This window comes from Gopherus evgoodei, chromosome 7 (genome assembly GCF_007399415.2).
Source record: "Gopherus evgoodei ecotype Sinaloan lineage chromosome 7, rGopEvg1_v1.p, whole genome shotgun sequence".
In the NCBI taxonomy this organism is placed as follows: Eukaryota; Metazoa; Chordata; order Testudines; family Testudinidae; genus Gopherus; species Gopherus evgoodei.
In genome coordinates this window covers 93,641,614-93,661,936 of record NC_044328.1, presented here as the reverse complement: position 1 = coordinate 93,661,936, position 20,323 = coordinate 93,641,614, and positions in this window count along the sequence as shown.

The following is a 20,323-nucleotide window of genomic DNA, read 5'->3' as shown; positions in this document are numbered from 1 at the left end:
GAGCAAATTCCAACTGGTGTCATAGAGCCCTCCCACTCAAAACAGGTGCAACACAAAATCATAGAAACATAGGGCTGGAAGGGACAACAACAAGTCATCGAGTCCAGCCTTCCTGTGCTGAGACAGGATCAAGTAAACCTAGACCATCCCTGACAGGTGTTTGTCCAACCTGTTCTTAAAAATCTCCAGTGAGAGATTCCACAATCTCCCTTGGAAACTTGTTCCAGTGCTTAACAACCTTTACAGTTAGGAAGTTTTTCCTAATATTAATCTGCAACAAGGGTGATTTAGGTTAAGACCATTACTTCTTGTCCTACCTTCTGAGGACATGGAGAACAACTGATCACCTTTATAACAGCCCTTAATATAGTTGAAGCCTTAACAACCTAATGCCTAATATTAGCACTTAATATATAGTGGCTGCAAACATACAGGTGTTTGTTCAATGACACTAGAACCCAGGACCTCAGCACTAAAAAAAACCAACCAACCAACAGGCATCTGCCACCACTTTTGCGGAATAAGAATTCCTTTATCTGTAGACAGCAGGCTACTAGTATAATCAAATATGAAAGGGTGTTTCCTATTGCCCTCTGGTGGATCGAGAGGGAGGGAAGCAGGGAGACAGACAGACCATGCCAGTGTATTATACATGTAGGTGCTACAGAAGCAGCATTAACATATATACGTATTCTAAAGCCGGATATCCCTTTCACTTATCCTGGGCATGATTCTCCAGTGCCTTGCATCTTGAGTCATTTACATCAGTGCAAAGTGAATGGTAGGATTTTACTTCCCATTTTCACAGCTATAAATAACTACACAAGGTAAAAGAAAAGTAGAGAATCAGACTCTTTATTCCTAATAAAAAGGAGGACTCAAACTAAGCTATCAGTCTCTGGGGCAATCCAACTTTGGCATATATTTTTCCAGTTAGCTCTTTGCATAGTTCCACAGTCCATGTAACACCTGATTAGGCAGAGTTCTATTAAGTCACAGAAGGAGATGTTCACACAGGACTGGGGCTCTGCATTCAAACCTCTTTTTGTTTTAAAGAAAAGAAAAGTATATAGTACTATAGTGAGGTGCAAAGTGGACTGGGAGGTGGAGAGTTCAACAACACAAGATCCTCTCTCTTGAGGGTCAGCAGACAGATTCTTTTGCAATATAACCCTGTGGGGGTTTGAAAGCACAAGGCTTAAGTTTGTTCCTACATGAGCGCAGCATGTAGAAGAGGTTCAGGATCCTCTCTTTACATGGTTGGTTGTACTGCTTGGAGGGAAATTTCTGCTCCATCATCTGAAGGGACCTATTCCTGATTTCAGGCTCATGGCTTTTAATATTCTTCCTTGGCTGATTGACTAGTCTGGCCCTGAACAACAAGGGAGTTACAAATCTTGCAGATATGCCTTGAGAACTAAATACATACATATAAATAATGTGCACTTTCATCTGTGTAACTCAGAGCATTTCAATCATTATTGAACCTCACAACATCTCAGAGATAGGGTAACACTAATCCCATTTTGCAGATGGAGAAGCTGAGGCATATAGAGATTTAGGGTACATCTTCACTACCGGCCATATCGGCGAGTAGCAATCGATTTCTCAGGGATCGATATATTGCGTCTCATCTAGACGCAATATATCGATCCCTGAACGAGCTCCTGTCGACTCCGGAACTCCACCAACGCGAACGGCGGTAGCAGAGTCGACAGGGGGAGCCGCGGACGTCGATCCCACGCCGTGAGGATGGTAGGTAACTTGATCTAAGATACTTCGACTTCAGCTACACGATTCACATAGCTGAAGTTGCATATCTTAGATCGATTTCCCTCCCTAGTGTAGACCAGCCCTAAGAGTCTTCAAGTGAGTACTACATCTCCCATTTAGTGACCTAACTTGATACGTTCTCTGCACTTGTAGAAATCAGGCTTAAGGGGCGTACCCAATGCCACACAGAAGTCGATGGCAGAATTCGGAATAGACCCCAGGAGTTCGGACTCCCAAGACCTACATAACATAGTAATGTATTTTACTGGCTAAGAAGGCAATAAGAATACCTCTTCTTCTACCTACAAAATACTCACTGAAGGCCTAATCCTGCAGAGCCAAGAGCATTCACCAGCTTGCAAATCAGGCCTTTTACACACACATAGAAGTATTCCAGAATTCAGAGTACAGAATATTTATATTTGTGTTGCTTAAAGGAAGCTATCTATTTATACAATTCAGTCATTGAACTGTAATGCAGAGGGATTTAGTGCTGCTTTAAGTGAGAGGTTGAGATTTTTAAGTTACTAGCAGCATGTCCACAACACGTGCTAATTTAGTACTCCTAGCAGTTGCTGAATTGGTGGCCCTGGAATGGATACTGAAGTCCACCATGTATCACAGGACACATAAGTGCAAGCTTCCCCTCTCTGCTCTACTAATGTGCCTCAACCTGATGTAAGGGTCCCCTTACTAATATTCAGTGGAAGTGTTTAGGTTGGCTACCTCCCAGCACTAAAAGAATGGGGAAAAGCCAATGCTCCAGGTCATCCTGAATGACAGAGCAGGCAGGCTAATCAGGGAGTCAGGAGGCCAAGGTGGGTCCTGTCCTCCACATGAGCTGGAATTGCTTGGGTCAGGCAAAGTGGGGCCAAGTTATGGAGAAAGCAGGGGCCCAAGCTGAGCTAGGGAACAGAGCTGTGCCAGTCAGAGGGGCTGGAAAAGCAGCCCAGGAAGCAGGTCAGAGTTGGGAGCAGAGTCACAGAAGCAGCCCACAGAGCAGACCCTGTGCTAGGAGCAGGGTTGCAGCCACAGAGCCAAAGGGGCTGGAAGCAGAGAAGCAGCATCAGTGCTGAGGCAGGGTGGAACTGGAGCTAGAACGGTGGATCTGGGGCTGGAGGTGGAGCAGTTTGAAGCCGGATGCAGTGAGCAACTGGGGCCAGCAGGGGGGACCCAGGGCATGGATGGCAAGTTTGTAGAAATTTTGGTGGTGCCCAGAACCCACCCCCCAACTCCGCCTCCCCAAACTCCGTCCCCACCTGCCTAAGGCTCTGGGAGGGGGTTTGTGGGGGGGAGGTCTGGAGTGCAGATCCTGGGCTGGGGATTAGGGTGCAGGAGGCAGGCTTTGGGATGGAGTTTGGGTGCTGGGTGCAGGCTCCGGGTTGGGACAGGGGTAGGTGTGCAGGAGGGGGTGAGGGGTGCAGGCTTTCGGACGGAGTTTGGGTGCAGGCTCTGGGCTGAGGGTGGGGCATAGGAAGGGGTGAGGGGTGCAGGCTCTGGGAGGGAGTTTGGGGGTGGGAAGGGGTGTGTGGGAAGAGGGAGGGGTGCACCCTCTGGGAGGGAGTTTGGGGATAGAAGGGAGTGCAGGGGTGAGGGCTGTGGAGCTGCGGATGAGGGCTTCATGATGCAGGAGGGGGCTCAGGGCTGGGGCTGAGGATTAGGGTGCAGGGGGATGAGGGCTCTGGCTGGTGCTGAGGGGTTCATGATGCAGGAGGGGGCTCAGGGCAGAGGGTTGGGGTGTGGGGTGAGGGCTGTGGGGCTGAGGATGAGGGCTTCATGCTGTAGGGGGGGCTCAGGGCTGGGGCTGAGGATTAGGGTGCGGGGGGATGAGGGCTCTGGCTGGGGATGAGGGTTTGGGGTGTTGGAGAGGCTCAGGGCTAGGGCGGAAGGGCAGGGTAAGGGCAGCCTGCCTTGCCATTAGTGGAAGGCAGGCACTAGGACCCTGGGGCAGCAGACAGCAGTTCTGCCCAGAATCGCTCTACTCTGGCAGCAGGAGCAGGCAGGGGAGAGGCAAGCGCTGTTTTTTGTCAGGTAGGGACAGGGCGTGGCGGGGGGGGGGGGGACACACAGGGGGAGGGGTGGCAGGCGGGAGCTGGGACCTGCTCCAGGCAGGGATGCAGGCGGGCGGTGGGGGAGGCCCACGGGGGCCAGGGCCCGATCCAGGCAGGGCCGGGGGAGAGACCCAACTCCAAATATTGCTGGAGCAGAGCACCCGGCCCTGAATATTCCTGGAGCCCGGGCACCACAAATGTGTATAACCTGCCGCCTATGACCCTGGGCAAAGGGCCCAGCACAGAAAGACATCCCCAGCAAAGGGTCCTTGCAGGCCAGACTGGGAGGGGGATCTTAACCCGACGGGGGGCTGATGCTGGGAAGAAGGGTCCCACCACCCAAAGCCCAGAAGTGTGTGCCCACCACCACAGCAAGTGTCCAACCCGCAGTATCCCTGCAGCACAGCCAGGGCCTGAGAAGGAGACCTGGGACCTACAAGGAACAGATGTGAACTGCCCTGACATTCCAGAGACACTGTTTGTAAAGTTCCCTGCCACAGAGCAGGTGATGTGATTTCCTTTAACCTTTCCCATTTTTCTTTTTTCTTTTTTTAATTAATTGTTGATTAAATAACTTGTATTTGCTTTAAATTGTATGAAATGATCAGTGGTTCAGGGAGGTGCCCAGTGCAGAGAGAGCATGCCAGAGTGGGAACACCCTAGCCTCTGTCCTAGGTGACCATAGCAGGTTGGGGTTTGAGTTCCCCAGGAATCCTGGGCCCAGCCTTGTTGGGGTTATGAGGACTCTGCCAGACAGGAGAGTGGGAGGGGAGTCCTCAAGGACAGGGAGGCCTCTGGGTAAAGGAAGTGGGAGCGAGGACTCAGATCCTTCCACTACTACCTCACCAGGGTAGTTCAGAAGCCAGGAAAGTTCCCCACAATAGTGGGACCATTCCCCAGCTTGCAGTGACTTGGAGGGTCTGCTGTAATAAATAGTTGGGCCTACAAATGTATCCTAATTGTGATCTCAACTGTAAGGAGGGAGTGAAAGTTCATAATGTCACAATAACCTTATAACCATAAAAGCTGATGGGAAAAGGTGCAAGACTGAATTAGTACAAACAGAAAGGCCTACTGATGTAATTCAAGGACTGCATTAATTTTATGACTGGTAAACAAGAAAAGTAGGGGACTGGAATTCAACCAACCAGAATTGGTGGGTCAGAAATTAGGCCTAATTGGTGAACCAAACAAATAAAGTGAAGACGGGTTATTCCACCCATCACTCCCTTTGGCATAGGGTGACCAGGTGTCCATTTTTGACTGGAACACCCAGTCAAAAAGGGACCCTGGCGGCTCTGGTCAACATTGCCGACTGGTCCTTTAAAAGTCCGGTCACCGGTGCTGCAGAAGTAAGGCAGGTTAGTCCCTACCTGTCCTGGCATCGTGCTGCACCCTGGAAGCAACCAGCAGGTCTGGCTCCTAGGCAGCAGGGCCGTGGAGCTCCACACGCTGCCCCTGCCTTCAGCCCCAGCTTTGCACTCCCATTGGCCAGGAACCACGGGCAATGGAAGCTACGGGGGCGGTGCCTGCAGGTGAGAGCAGTGTGCTGAGCTGCCTGCCACGCCTCCACTTAGGAGCCAGACCTGCTGGCCTCTTCCGGGGCACAGTGCGGAATCAGGACAAACAGGAAGCCTGCCTTAGCCCCCCAGCCGCGCCACTGACTGGGAGCCGCCGGAGGTAAGCCTGCCTCCCAACCCCTGGCCCCAGCCCTGAGCCCACCCAAACCTGGAGTCCCCTCCTGCATCCCAAACCCACTCATCCCCAGCCCCACCCCAGAGCCTGCATCCCAAGATGGAGCCTTCACCTCCACACACACCCTAACTCCCTGCCCCAGCCCAGAGCCCCCTCCTACACCATGAACTGCTTTGCCCCACCTCCCAGCTGGACCCCCCTTCTGTACCTCAAACCCCTCATCCTCAGCCCCACCCCAAAGCCTGCACCCCCAGATGGAGCCCTCAACCCCCTGCACCAGCCCAGAGCCCCCTCCCATACCCTGAACCCCTCTGCCCCAGCCTGGAGCCCCCTCCTGCACCCCAAATCCCTCATCCCAAGATGCACTCTAGAGCCCGCACCTCCAGCTGGAGCCCTCACCCCTCCCACACACAACCCCCTGCCCCAGCCTGGAACCCCCTCCCACACCCTGAACCCCTTATTTCTGGCCCTGTCCCAAAGCCTGCATCCCCAGTTAGAGACCTCACCCCTCCTGCACCCCAACCCCCTGCCCCAACCCAGTAAACATAAGTGAGGGCGAATGAGCCACCAAGGGAGGGGGAATATATGAGCAGGAGGCAAGGCCTCGGGGAAGGGGCAAGGCTAGAGTGTTCAGTTTTGTGCGATTAGGAAGTTGGCAACCCTATTTTGGGGTCCTTAAAAAGGGAAGGATGGTGGGAGAGAGGGATTAAAAAACTGTCTGATAACTGCTGGTTGGAAGATAGGTGAACCAGAAGAAGAGCTTTACCATCCTGGTTGCCACCCCCACTGTCTCCTCCGGGGCTATGAAATCCACAGTGATATCTCTCAGGATCAGGAAAGTGAAGACCCGGAGGTGTCCTGACCACACCAAGTCAGAGAGAGGGGCACAGATGACACCATCACTTCCACTGACTCTGGTTAAATCTTGAACACCACCGAGAGTATAAGACTTGGTTTTTCCCCCATCGTGCTCATTCCTTACCTTATTTCTACTCTCCTGTCCCATTCTTTTTTTTTTTTTCCTTCTGTCTAATAAGAGTCTGGCCTACCTGGCCAAGATTTCATCTTTTGCAACAGTATTGTAAGCCTGTGACCAAAGAGGCTGTTACAAACAATTCCCTAAACAGCCCCATGCTGTACAAGTTTGTCAGATCTTGGAGTGGCTAATGAGATTGGGTGCCATGTCTGTGTTTCTCAAGCAGCTTGGCTGGGAGTCAACACAAAAGACAGAAGCTGCATTTTCTATCTTTGCTGTTCTTTTCTCTCCTCTCATGTGTGTTTGTCTTGCTGTATCTTTTTGGAAATGGGATCGGAATTCAGCAACAGTTCCAGCCCACCTCAGCTAGCTTTCTATTTCTTCCCCCAAACAAAAAGGACAGTTATTATCATATTTAATACTATCTCAGTGTCAGACAAAGGGTTTCTTTCTAAGGTTTCTCTCCAGCTAAAGGCAAAGGGGACAAGGGAGACTGTTAAAATGAAAGCCTTATTCTCCTCCCCCTTCTTTTCTGTATCTTTATTAAAAGATTAACAAGATTTTTAATGGTGTTTGCATCATGGTACTAAACAGGCTGAGTCTCTAGACACGAGACCCTTGTTTCAGTCTGTTTAATGTTGAACGGTTAACAAGGTCATGTTAACACCTTTAACTCTTTGAGCCCATTTATTCCATCAAAATTAACACAACAGAGCAGCCACTTGAGAGTAGGTCTCTACTGTAATCAAAGGAGTGGCTCAAGTAGACATACTCAAGATATATTAAAGCTATCTAACTCAGGTTCCACAGCAGACCGGGCTACCCTTGTGAGTAATTACCCAGGGGTCCAGGTGGGCTTCTACAGTTCATGCTGAAGTGGGAACTGCTGCAGCTTCACTGCTCCAGGACCCAAGCTAGCTCAGGTATTTCTACTTGCACTGCAACCACATCCCGTGATTACAGAATAAACATACCCTAAGATGGATAGGATAGGACAGGTTAGTCCCCATGCCCATTCAGATGCAAGTCTTTCTACTGGGACTGTCAGCAAAGAGCCAACTGGTGTTAAGCACAGTAAACACCTGTACTGAGTGAACACCTGTCCTGAGACCAAAACAGCCACCACACGGTACCACCTTTCAAATACCTGTATTTAAAAATAAGGATAATAATACTATTTGTCCAGCCCTCTTAAATTTCTCCAGCAACAACACTAAGGATAATGGGCCTGATCCTCTGTTGCTTTCTATCTTGAGTAGTTATTTACACCAACGTAAAATGAATGCTGTTAGTAGTATTATTGTCATTCACTTTGCTGAGATGTAAATTGTTACTCAAGGAGAATCAATTTCAGCATCTTTTAGCATATTTCCCCTCTCCCTTCCCTTTGTGTGTACACACTAATCATTGACAAAAGGAAGTCTAATAATGGATTACCCACTGCCCATGCTGTGTGCACTTAATATTTGTCTCCTGGTTTCATGGTACTGTTGTCACAAACAGTTCTTTACACTTGGTTATAGTTTAATGGCAATCTTATTCACAGGTATCAAAGAAATTATGTGGCTATTGTATTTGCAGTATAAAGTAAACTGGGTAAATTATTTTCTCTCATTATCTAATAAGCAGTAATGCACATGTTCTTATAATTTTAAGCTCTGAACCCTCACTGATTCTCAATTTTCCATTTTCAGAATGTTGCCTGTCCAGGATTATTGGTGCTTCTTTTGCTAAAAGCCTCCTGTCCAGGTTCCTGTACCCATCACTGCCCATCATCTTCTTTGGGTCTTAAAGTCACTCAAGATGGACTGTAGCTTTAGAGACTTCCTCTGTTACCCAATGCAACACAAGAACAATATCTGCAGCACAACCAACTAAAAGCAAAAACAGCAGGAACATCTGACAGCCTTTGGATCCTGAAAAGGATCGATTTATCTAACAATGCATGCTACTGTGACTGTCAGATTCTCTACTTGAAAATGTGGTTAGAAGCCCAAGCTGCAAGTATGCTTACCAGCAGGGTTATTTGTTTCACTCAGCTGTTGCTGAGAGAGTGAATTTACCTCTTGCTCCAGTCCTTGAAGACATTATTCTGGCTTCTTGTTCAATTATGCATTTCTCTTCATTATTGTTTTGCTGTTGTTTATTTTACTAATCTATGGGGTCTTGATGATAAGAACTACCACATTTCAGATGGATGTTTATAGTGACAGAATGGAGCTCCCCTCTACATCACCTTCAATTTCTAATTAACTTAAGAATCACAGGGCACTAAGCAATGCATCATGCTACTGACTTATATATGCTAAAATACTGGGTAGGAAAGGACAACAAAATCATCTGTTTCTGTAGATGATTCTTTAGTAAAGCATTTGACTGACAAGAACAGATGAGAATGGCACTTTGCAGTGTTAGGAATCTAATCAAGAATGTGTACACTAAACAAAAAGCATGACATACAATTGATTATGCAAGCCCTAAACTAACTAGCTTGCTGGCTTAAGCATTAGTCTGCTGAACCCAGGGTTGTGAGCTCAATCCTTGAGGGGGCCATCTGGGGCAAAATCTGTCTGGGAATTAGTCCTGCTTTGAGCAGGGGGTTGGACTAGATGACCTCTTAAGGTCCCCTCCAATCCTGATATTCTATGAGAACTGGGGTGAAACCTTGACCCCACTGAAGTCATTTTGCCCCAGGTGTTGTACTTACTATTTGATTTGGTCTAAGTAGTCAATCTACTCCTAGCAGTAAAGGTTTGCAACTTTAGACCCTTAATTTCTATTGCACCCTTTATATTAACTGTATCTCAAAACTCTTTACAGAAAATTGAAGCTACTAGGTTAAAAATAATAATTTAAACCACAATTTTTACTTATGTTACATAAGATCATACATAACTTTTGAAATCTAGATCAATCATCACTATATTTGTTTAGTTTTTGTATTTCTCTCCATTTGGACAGTAAAAATAGAGCAGCCAGTTTCACTTCTGCTTACAATAAGCGTGTCAATTCCACTTTTAGATTCTGGTGTATTAACACAACACCAAAAGATTTGAGTTTCAGCTTAGAAGCAGATCCAAACCAAATTCACAGATCAGAGCTCACGGCTCAAACGTATCTCCACAATTAACCAAATCTTAAGTTACTATAATTTTGGAAACTTCATATTACAGTATAGTCCTAACCATTGGAAAGTCAACCTTCGTTAACAGTTATCACTGCAAATGGCTCAATGGTCTTTAAAACAGGAAATAACTTCAGTATCTCAGATACCAAAACGTAACTGCTGATAAAATGCTTTTTTTTACAAGCATCCATTATATAAACATATATTTTAATGGTCTAATTGTCAGAGGTAAGGCCTGAAGTCCACATAGATTTTTCTACACACATTTCCCTGGTCTTCTCAAAATTATTATTGTACAAATGCCTAGTTTTCAAGCATAATCATGGCAATTATACCGTACACCATAGTGTGCAAATAAAAGTACACAAAAATGCATGAGATCATTGGGTCTCAGGTTTATAAAAAAAATCAGATCCTTAATATTTTAGTGTGTATATACTATAAAAATAGATCTTATTTTGTCATAAGTGCCCAGACAATGGGGCTCATAAATGGTTTTCAGAAAATCATTTTAGTGTTAAAAGCCTTCCTCTACCACACACCACTACATTCCAAGAGCTTCAGGAATCAGCGATCGATATAGTGATGGTGAGCATCCATATTGCTGGTGATCCATCAGGCCACAATAACCATGCCATTTGGCTAGAAGAAGAGGAATTGCTCAGGGCGTTCTAAATTACCCAACACACACATACCTCCCAATCCCCCACTTCTCCCTAGCTATTGCTGCACTGTGTCACAAATTTTGCACAAACACACTAAACATGTCCAAGTGAGAAAGCATATTGTGCATTTTCATCCATGAAGCAGGCACCATGAGACACAAGATATACACTAAACGTGGTAACAATAGGAAGTGTACTGCTTGACAAAACAATGCAGCTAAAAAGGTTTAATAATTGGATGTGAAACCAGCTGGAAAAGGACAATGAACAAATATGCTTGATAGATTTGTTCCAGTGCTTGGTAAATTCAGCTGAGAGCATAACTGGGTTTTGCTTATGCTTCTGGAACATGTGTGATTATGGGTAAAATATAGGGCAGGTAAACAGTTTTGAAATATAACTAATTATTCAGAAATTATTGATGATGTTAATATAGAGCATCATACAGCAAATTCTATTCACATGTATAGTATCCTAATGTAGAATAGCTTCTCTTAATGAGAATCTTAAGAGACAGATTGGTCAGACCATATCAAATATCTTGTGATCAAAATAAAGAGGAGAGAGACAGAGTGTGTGTGTTAGGGCAGGGAGTGTGCAAGTGGAAGAGGGAGACATTATTAAACATTTTAAAATGTTTAAGTGAAGCTAACTGACAAACGTGCCAAACACATCTGCTTGATCACTTTGTTTTTATGTTGCATCACATCCCCACCCACCCCTTTCATCTCACATTCTGCAGCTAAATTTTCCTCTGTTTAGCTTGTCAGCTCTTTGGGGCAGGATCCTTGCCTATATCTATGGCAGGGGTAGGCAACCTTTCAGAAGTGGTGTGCCAAGTCTTCATTTATTCACTCTAATTTAAGGTTTCAAATGCCAGTAATTCATTTTAATGTTTTTAGAAGGTCTCTTTCTATAAGTCTATAATATATAACTAAACTATTGTTGTATGTAAAGTAAATAAGGTATTTAAAATGTTTAAGAAGCTTCATTTAAAATTAATTTAAAATGCAGAGCCCCCTGGACCAGTGGCCAGGACCCGGGCACTGTGAGTGCCACTGAAAATCACCTTGCGTGCAGCCATCGGCACGGGTGCCATAGGTTGCCTACTCCGATCTACAGTCTGTATAATGCAAAACATACTTTTGGTGTTATATAAATAATCACTAGTGCAGAGCAGTGGGAACTGGGAGTAGAGATCTGCATCTGCCAGTCTTTCATAAAGAAGCAAAGAAACCCAAAAAAATTAAAAATACAAGAAGAAAAAAAGACAGCTCTCTCTCTCTCTTTTTAAAAGATATATTAAGACTCTCAGGCAGTTTTTTCTTTATTCTCATCAAAAGTCTCAACTGGGAGCTCTTGTCCCTAAGAACCTGTATCCTGCATGGAACTTGTTGTGGCCCAATAGTTGCATAAAATATGCATCTGAGCCTCCACATTGTTCAAGAACAGAGCAAGTTCTGCATATTATGGACATGCAACCACAGTTTCTGCACAAATTTCACTTTCAAAGACTGTTAGCAACTTATTTCGCTGAGTGGAAAAAAATAATAGACTCAGATAGGGCCTTGCTGCAAAACCAACCAAGAACACCATGCAAAATTCCCCTCATGGGAATTTTGACCCAACCCACCACCTGCAAAATTGACCTCTGCACCACTTATTGTTGAAGATTAGTGACCACCACTAGGCTCCCTGCAAAACTTGCATCACTGTGTCCTAAGAAAGAAAACAGACAGCCACCTTAGGAAGGCTTCTAGTCAATTTTGAAGACACTAACACTTGGCACCAATAAGTTCACCAATTTTGGCACTTTTTCCATCCTCCCTTTTCCTGGGCAATACTTATGTAGTTTCACAAAGTTCCTTTCAAAAGGATGGGTCATGGAGACCCTTGGGAACTTATTCCCATCCAATGCCCTCCCCCTACTCCAGAAAGAGTGGTGCTAGTCCTGCCATCAAGCTGACTGTAATTATTTTTGTACAGCAAAACCTGTAAAGCAAGTCTGTATTGCTGCCATGTCTTCGATCCTCTTCCCTGTCACAATGTGGCAAAGACAAGCAGCTCAACAGAAACTAATGAGTGTATGCACAAAAAGTTGGTGATTGTATTCATTGTAAGAGCCCTTTTCTAATTACATTACTGCAGGTTCAGATGATTCTTTGAATTTTTGAAGGCAGAGCATTTTTAATTCTGTTTTGTTGGTTCTCCAACCTTCTTTTCTTACATCTTCTTAAAGTTGATTTAATTGCAGACTGCTAGAATTATCCATTGACATTTCCTTTCTTCAACTAGCCTCTGCTATTGCACAGCTACATTCATGAATACCATTTTACAACAGTAAGCTACTCGGGTAGTAGGTGTTTGTACGTAATAGGATGGCTTATGTAGATTGTTAATGTAATGGGCTACAAAGCCTTTTACTGCAAGATCATGAGTTTGAATACAGCTAGGTTCATAGTGACCAAAAGTCTGTATCAGCAGATTAATTAATTAAAAACAATAAATGCTTGATGAATTAACTGGATGGTTGTGTTCCAGCTCCTAGTGCGCAGACTGTTAGATCACAAAAAATTATCATCACTACCACCACATTTATAAATTGTGGAACTGGCAATTTCAGCAGCGAGGCCAAAGACTGAATGAGTATGAAGCTAGTATGAGAGGCAGAGGTAGGTCCATCCAGTTCAAGATTGGGACTTACTGGCGGGATGTGAGGAGGTGGCAGCAGCTTGTGTTACCCTTGTCTTCTATGGACAGAGGGCTACAGTCTCTAGGTCTGTCCAGCTACGTACCTTTGAAAGCTCAACTGTTTTAATGTGTAAATAACTAGTTACCACTATTGCTCCGAATAGGAGACTTAGCTTATTTGTGGATGCGGTCCTGCTGCAAGTCCATTTAAATAAGTGAAATTACATCAGGGATTACTCTAGTTCTGGGTGTTTATGGTGTCATTTATATTGTGTTATACTGTGTACAACCTTCACTCTCGCCACACAGATACATCACAGAACATTATTCTCCTTCATGTTCAATGCCTATAGGCCATTGATGGAAAGCCCTTATGTCTGATTAATGTGTTACAGCCAGCTCTGGAGCTATATAATGTCAAATAATGAGAGAAAAGCTCATTTTCTAAAAATTACCTGGTCTCATGCCTTTCAGCCAACTCTCTGATTAAGCTGAGACTCCTCTGGCAAATATAACATCCTCCATATATTAATGGAGTCAAACTGTAACATGATTATGCAGTTATTCAGACTTGACAATTTTGCTTTGCATCACTAATGCCCTTGCTCTGAATCCAGCCACTTGGGATCTGCCTTTTGAAGTTGCTACACTCAGACGATCACACTGTTGTTCTCTTCAATGAAGCAGCCTAATAATTAAGAATGAAAAATCATTCGTCTAGCCTGAGATTTTCCAGGCAAAGGGAGAAATTTTCTGAAAGAGTTTGGGGCACTGAGAACAAGAGAGAGTACGCAACATTCTTCAGGACTCCCCATCATGTTGCTAGGGGCTCTGTTGAGGAGAAGCCCACAAAGGCAGCAGAGAATACAGAACAGCCCTGCATGTGAAGGATGGGACTGGATGGAAAAGGAGAACTGGAGAAAGCAATCATATTTTCTAATGGTAATGTGAACAACTAAACAGTTTAATAACTGCCTGAAACAAGCACTTTTAAAAATATTATTTACACGTGTAGGATAATCATTTTCTAAGGTACTGTATTTCAGTGAATTTGTCTGGGCCTCATAGGACCTATTTTCATTCATTTTGTCAAGCTGTTGCTATTCTGGAGACACATAGCTTAGGTGTTTGGGGTCCTGGTTTTCAGAGGTGCTGACCACCCCCAGCTCCACCTGACACAGATGGAAAGTGAGGATACTCAGCACCTTGATATCCTCCACAGCAAGAAAAGAAAATGTTTCCTAACAGTACAGATCTTCTCCTTCATTGTAATACTGCGCAGGTTTTGAAGGATATTCAAATCTTTTCCAGAAGCCTGGATAGCCCAAGGAACTAATAAATGGATACACAGCCTTTCACTTCTTCAGTGGTCTCCCTCAAAAGCTTTGCAGTTGCGATAGGTAGCTCAGTATCTGTAGTAGTTTAGGGGTCCCTATGGTCTCTGGGTCAAATCCGGCCTGGGATAATAGTGACTGTAAATTGTTACATCCCCAATTCTGGTTTGTCAGCCAATAAAGTTAGCTGTTGGTCCCAGTCCCATTCCTAGTATTCACACTGCAAAGCCATCAAGCTTGCACTACCATACTTGTGTAGGTGAATATAGTGTGGGCTGCCCACTCAGAAGCTGGAAATGGGTGACAAGGGATGGATCACTTGATTATCTGTTCTGTTCATTCCTTTTGGGGTACCTGGCATTGGCCACTAGCAGAAGACAGGATACTGGGCTGACCCAGTATGGCCATTCTTATGTTTCACCTCCACTAAAAGTCACAGTAGAATCAAGACACATATTTGCCTCACTCCGGTACTGCTGCTGCTACTTCTCTTTTTCCATACTCTGATCACTCTCACTTGCTGGAAGCTGCCTGTGGCTAGTGATCTGGCAGCAAGAGCAGCTGTGATTGGAAGGTACAATGGCTCACGCAGCCACTTCACATGAGTTCTAAGACCAAACACTGTGGTGCTGTAGGGCACTGTATCTGGGAATCTATGCTGGTGTGATTTACATAACAATAGGCTGGTTGAAGAAGCATCTGGCCCCTATGAATCTCTGAGCAGAAGACTGAGAAGCATCAAGTGAAATGGAGAGTAGTCAAGTCTCAGCACAAACAGAGAAAATATAGCGAGAAACAATCTCCCTACTCTACAATCTGGTCTGTTGTGATGGGTGATAATGTACTATCCTTCCATTCACACTAAGGGCTTGGCTACACTGGAGAGTTGCAGTGCTGGTGGTGGCTTTACAGCGCTGTAACTCACTCACCGTCCACACTTGCAAGGCACATCCAGCGCTGTATCTCCCTGGCTACAGCGCTGGCTGTACTCCACCTCTGCCTGGGGAATAACGACTGCAGCGCTGGTGATGCAGCGCTGCTCCACCAGTGTCACCACTAAAAGCGCTGTAATTGGCCTCCAGAGGTATTCGGAGGTATCCCACAATGCCTGTTCAGCCACTCTGCTCATCAGTTTGAACTCTACTGCCCTGGCCTCAGGTGACCCGCCCTTTAAATGCCCCGGGAATTTTAAAAATCCCCTTCCTGTTCGCTCAGCCAGGTGTGGAGTGCAATCAGTGAATCTTTCCAGGTAACTATGCCTCCATGCGCCAAACGAGCCCCAGCATGGAGCAATGGCGAGTTGCTGGACCTCATCAGTGTTTGTGGGGAGGAAGCTGTGCGGTCCCAGCTGCACTCCAGCCATAAGAATTACGACACCTATGGGCAGATATCAAGGGCCATGCTGGAAAGGGGCCATGACCGGGACGCGCTGCTGTGCAGGGTTAAAGTAAAGGAGCTGCGGAGTGCCTATTGCAAAGCCCGCGAGGGAAACTGCCGCTCTGGCGCTGCTCTCATGACCTGCCACTTTTACAAAGAGCTGGACGCGATACTTGGGGGTGACCCCACCGCCAATCTGAGGACCACGATGGACACTTCAGAGTGGGGGCAGAAGGAGGAGGAGGAGGGGGGAAGGAGGAAACCGAGAGTGAGGGTACTGGGGTGGGGGGAGACATCCCGGAGTCCCAGGAGGCATGCAGCCAGGAGCTCTTCTCAAACCAGGAGGAAGGCAGCCAGTCGCAGCAGCCGGTACTTGGTGAAGGATAAGCAGAGGAGCGGGTTCCCAGTAAGCGGCTTTTATTTTCAGGATGGAAATGTTTCGGAAGAGAAGGGAGGGTTAGGGCTGCATGCATGCATGCATAGATGTGGAATAGCCCATTGATGTGGTCTATCATGTCATGGTAATTGGCCTCGGTAATCTCTTCAAAAGTTTCAGCCAGAGCGTGGGCAATGCGCTTGCGCAAGTTTATTGGGAGAGCCACTGTGGTCCTTGTCCCAGTCAGGCTAAAACATTCGTGCCACTGTGCCACGAGGGGTGGGGGGACCATTGCTGCACACAGGCAAGCTGCATAGGGGCCAGGGCAGAATCCACATTGCTGTAGAAGACCCTCCCGCTCTTCCCAGGTGACCCGCAGCAGCGAGATATCTTCCAGGATCAACTCCTGTGGAAAATGTTGGGAGAGTGTTCAGTGTAGGTGCCCCGTGCAGCTGTTTGCTTTCTCCAATGCACAGAAACCCCATTACAGCCCTGAAGCAATCAGTCCCCCTTACTCACCATTTCAGGGCTCCTGTGGGTTATGTGCGCTCTCTTTGGTATGGGAAAATTATGCTAAAGTGAAGACTGTAAACTCCTTCACTGTGTGGGAATAACTGTCTGAGATATAAACAATGCTGCCTCTGTTAAGTGTTGCCTTTTTTGCCTTTCCACAAGCAACCTTGAGTTCTCGGCTGCCCGTGTTATCAACAGCTCAAAGACTTCAAAACCTCCGGAAGAAGCTGCGAAAAAGCAAAGACGACCTGCTGCAAGCAGTGATGGAACACTCTGCCAGAGAGAATCAAAAAGTGCAGGACTGGAGGGAAAGGGAAAGCAGGATCCGCCAGAGAAACGCAGCGGCCAGGAAGAAAAGCACAAAGCAGCTCATAAGCATCCTGGTGCGCCAAGCAGACTCTATCCAGGTGCTCGTAGCCATGCAGGCAGAGCACTACTGTGCCGGCCCCCGCCCGTCCCAAAGCTCTTTCCCTTGTGCCCCAATGTCAGCTCAAAACCCCCTTCCCCAGCATCCAGGTTCTTACCACCACCAGCTGCCTCCAACACCTGTACGTTCACCAACCAGCCCTGAGATCTACGACCCTTACCCTCTGCACTCAACCCCCATCACCATGCAATATAGGCATCCTGAAGTGCAGCAGTCATTGCACAGCACTCCAGACAGGACATATTCAAACCTGTGACTGTACAGTTCCCCACTGCACCCCCCTGCCCTTTTAGATTCCCAAAATGTTGTGTGTCTGTCAATAAAGTTATTTTCTTTTCAGTAAATGAATTCTTGGCCTTGAAAACAGTCTTTATTATTGCAGAAAGTCAAAGATACCTTAGCCCAGGAAAGAAACAGGCACTGCAAATCAGCTTAGGAAAAATAGATTCCTACTAACATTGTAACCACTGCACTTCACTCCCGTGCAAGGCACCAAACATTACTGTTGGTTTTCAGCCTCAAATTCCTCCTTCAGGGCATCCCTAATCCTTGAAGCCCTGTGCTGGGCCTCTCTAGTAGCCCTGCTCTCTGGCTGTGCAAATTCAGCCTCCAGGCGTTGAACCTCGGAGGTCCATGCCTGACTGAATGTTTCACCCTTCCCTTCGCAAATATTATGGAGAGTACAGCACGCAAATATAACCACAGGGATGCTGCTTTCCCCCAAGTCTAGCTTCCCATAAAGAGGTTGCCAGCACCCTTTTAAATGGCCAAAAGCACACTCCACAGTTATTCGGCACCGGCTCAGCCTGTAGTTGAACTGGTCCTTGCTCCTGTCAAGCTTCCCTGTTATACAGTTTCATGAGCCAAGGCATTAATGGGTAAGCGGGGTCTCCAAGGACCACATTTCAGCATCTCCTACTGTGATCTTCCGGTCTGGGAAAAGAATCCCTGCCTGCAGCTTCCTGAACAGGCCAGTGTTCCGAAAGATGCGTACATCATGCACCTTTCCAGGCCAGCCTGTGTTAATGTCAATGAAACACCCACGGTGATCCACAAGTGCCTGGAGAACCATAGAGAAATACCCCTTCCGATTAACGTATTCAGATGCTAGGTAGCGTGGTGCCAGAATAGGAATATGCATCCCATCTATCACTCATTTGTGCAAAGCCATCCACAATGTCCTGCATGTTCCCCAGAGTCACGGTTCTTCTTAGCAGGATGCGATTAATGGCCCTGCAAACTTGCATCAAAACGATTCCAATGGTCAACTTTCCCACTTCAAACTGGTTCCTGACTGATCGGTAGCTGTCTGGAGTTGCCACCTTCCAGATTGCAATAGCCACCCACTTCTCCACCAGCAGGGCAGCTCTCAATCTCGTGTCCTTGCACCGCAGAGTGGGGGCGAGCTCAGCACACAGTCCCATGAAAGTGGCTTTTCTCATCCGAAAGTTCTGCAGCCACTGCTCGTCATCCCAGACTTCCATGACGATGTGATCCTACCACTCAGTGCTTGTTTCCCTAGCCCAAAAGCGGCGTTCCACGGTGCTGAGCATTTCCGTGAATGCCAGAAGCAATTTCATGTCGTACACGTCAGGCAACTCGCTATCATCATCGGACTCCTCATCACTTTGGATCTTAAGGAATAGCTCCACTGCCAAACGTGATGTGCTGGCGAGACTTGTCAGCATACTCCTCAGCAGTTCAGGCTCCATTTCCCACAGAAATAGCACTGCACAGAAACCATTGAGAGAGTCAAGATGGCGCCAAACATGGACGGAAAAACAGGGATTGCTGGGATGTGAAGCGATGCATCATGGGGCGTTGAGACAGGAAGCAGAATGACCCGCCCCCTCCGCCCCCTTCCCACAACCCACGGCACCAAAATGGGATGAGGTGCTCTGTGGGATAGCTGCCCATAATGCACCACTCCCAACACCGCTGCAAATGTTGCAAATGTGGCCACACTACAGCAGTGGTAGCTGTCATTGTGGCCACACTCCAGCACTTTCCCTACATAGCTGTATGAAGACAGCTGTAACTCCCAGCGCTGCACACCTGCAAGTGTAGCCAAGCCCTAAGTAACATTGAACTCCTGAGAGTTTTGTCTGGGGATCTGTGTGTATAAATGTAGGATGACTGAGTGAGGTAGACAAGCCTCTAGTGAGGCTCTTGTCTGCACTACTGCTCAGAGACTTCGGTGTTCAGGTGTGAAAGAGAACAGCTCCCAAAGAAGGAGGTATTGATATAGAAGCACCAATCCAACAAAGAGTTTAAGCATGCACTTAGTGCCATTGGAGTTAATGGGACTATTTGTATGCTTAAAGTTAAGTATGTGCTTATGTTAGGTAATAAAGCAAGTCCTCACTCACCTCTCCAACACCCAAGGTCGTGCGGAGTTGGAATTTGGGCACACAATTCTGTCAGAGACCAGACACCAATGCGTTGATCAACGGGCTCACACTACCCCAAAAGCTTTAGAATAAGTATGGCCCCTTTATTAGGGGTGAGCATCAATATTTATACACAGAAGTAAACAAAGTGATTAATAAAAGATAATGGTCATGCATAATCAATCAAGATTTTACAGGAAGAGCAAGTTTAACAAGTAAATGCATAGAGATAAAGGCTAATGGCTACTTGAGTAAGGGGGTGTCATGAGTAGTTTGCAGGTCAGTGCTTTGTTCAAAAAAGGTTCAGAAAGGATTATGCAGAGACGGCCAGTCTGGGTGTTTTTTGGCTCCAAAGTTCACCAAAAGTTTAGACCCAACATTCCTCCATTTGTAGCTTTGAGATAACTATTAATCAAAAAGCTACACCCTATTTCAAGATCTCAAGGGCCGCTTGGCAATTTCAGTCTGGGCCAATTCGAAGAGAGTAAGGCTTTTAGCTGAAGTGGGAAAAGAATAAACTGACTTACATGAGTTTATGAGGGAGGGGACACACTGAATACAGCAACACAGTATTATAAGGACTACCATGGCCCCAACAACACCCACCAAGAGGTTTTTAACCCACCCAAATCCGGGCAGCCAATTCCATAAGGCTCCCCACCAATCATAAGGTGGCTGGCCAGAGGAGTAGTTTTTAGCCATTTCCCTTAGGTGTTTGGTACGTTGAAAAGTGTCAGAGTAGGTGTCATTTACAAAAACACAGCATTCTTCATTTATGAGGGCGCAAGTTCCTCCCTGGGCTGCTAACATCATATCTAAAGCCATTCTGTTTTGCAAAGCCAACTGGCGCAGCTGGGACATTTCCCCGGCCTGATTCTCAAATAGGGTTGCAGTTTCATTGGTCAAAGATTCTAATAGTCCCTGTAGA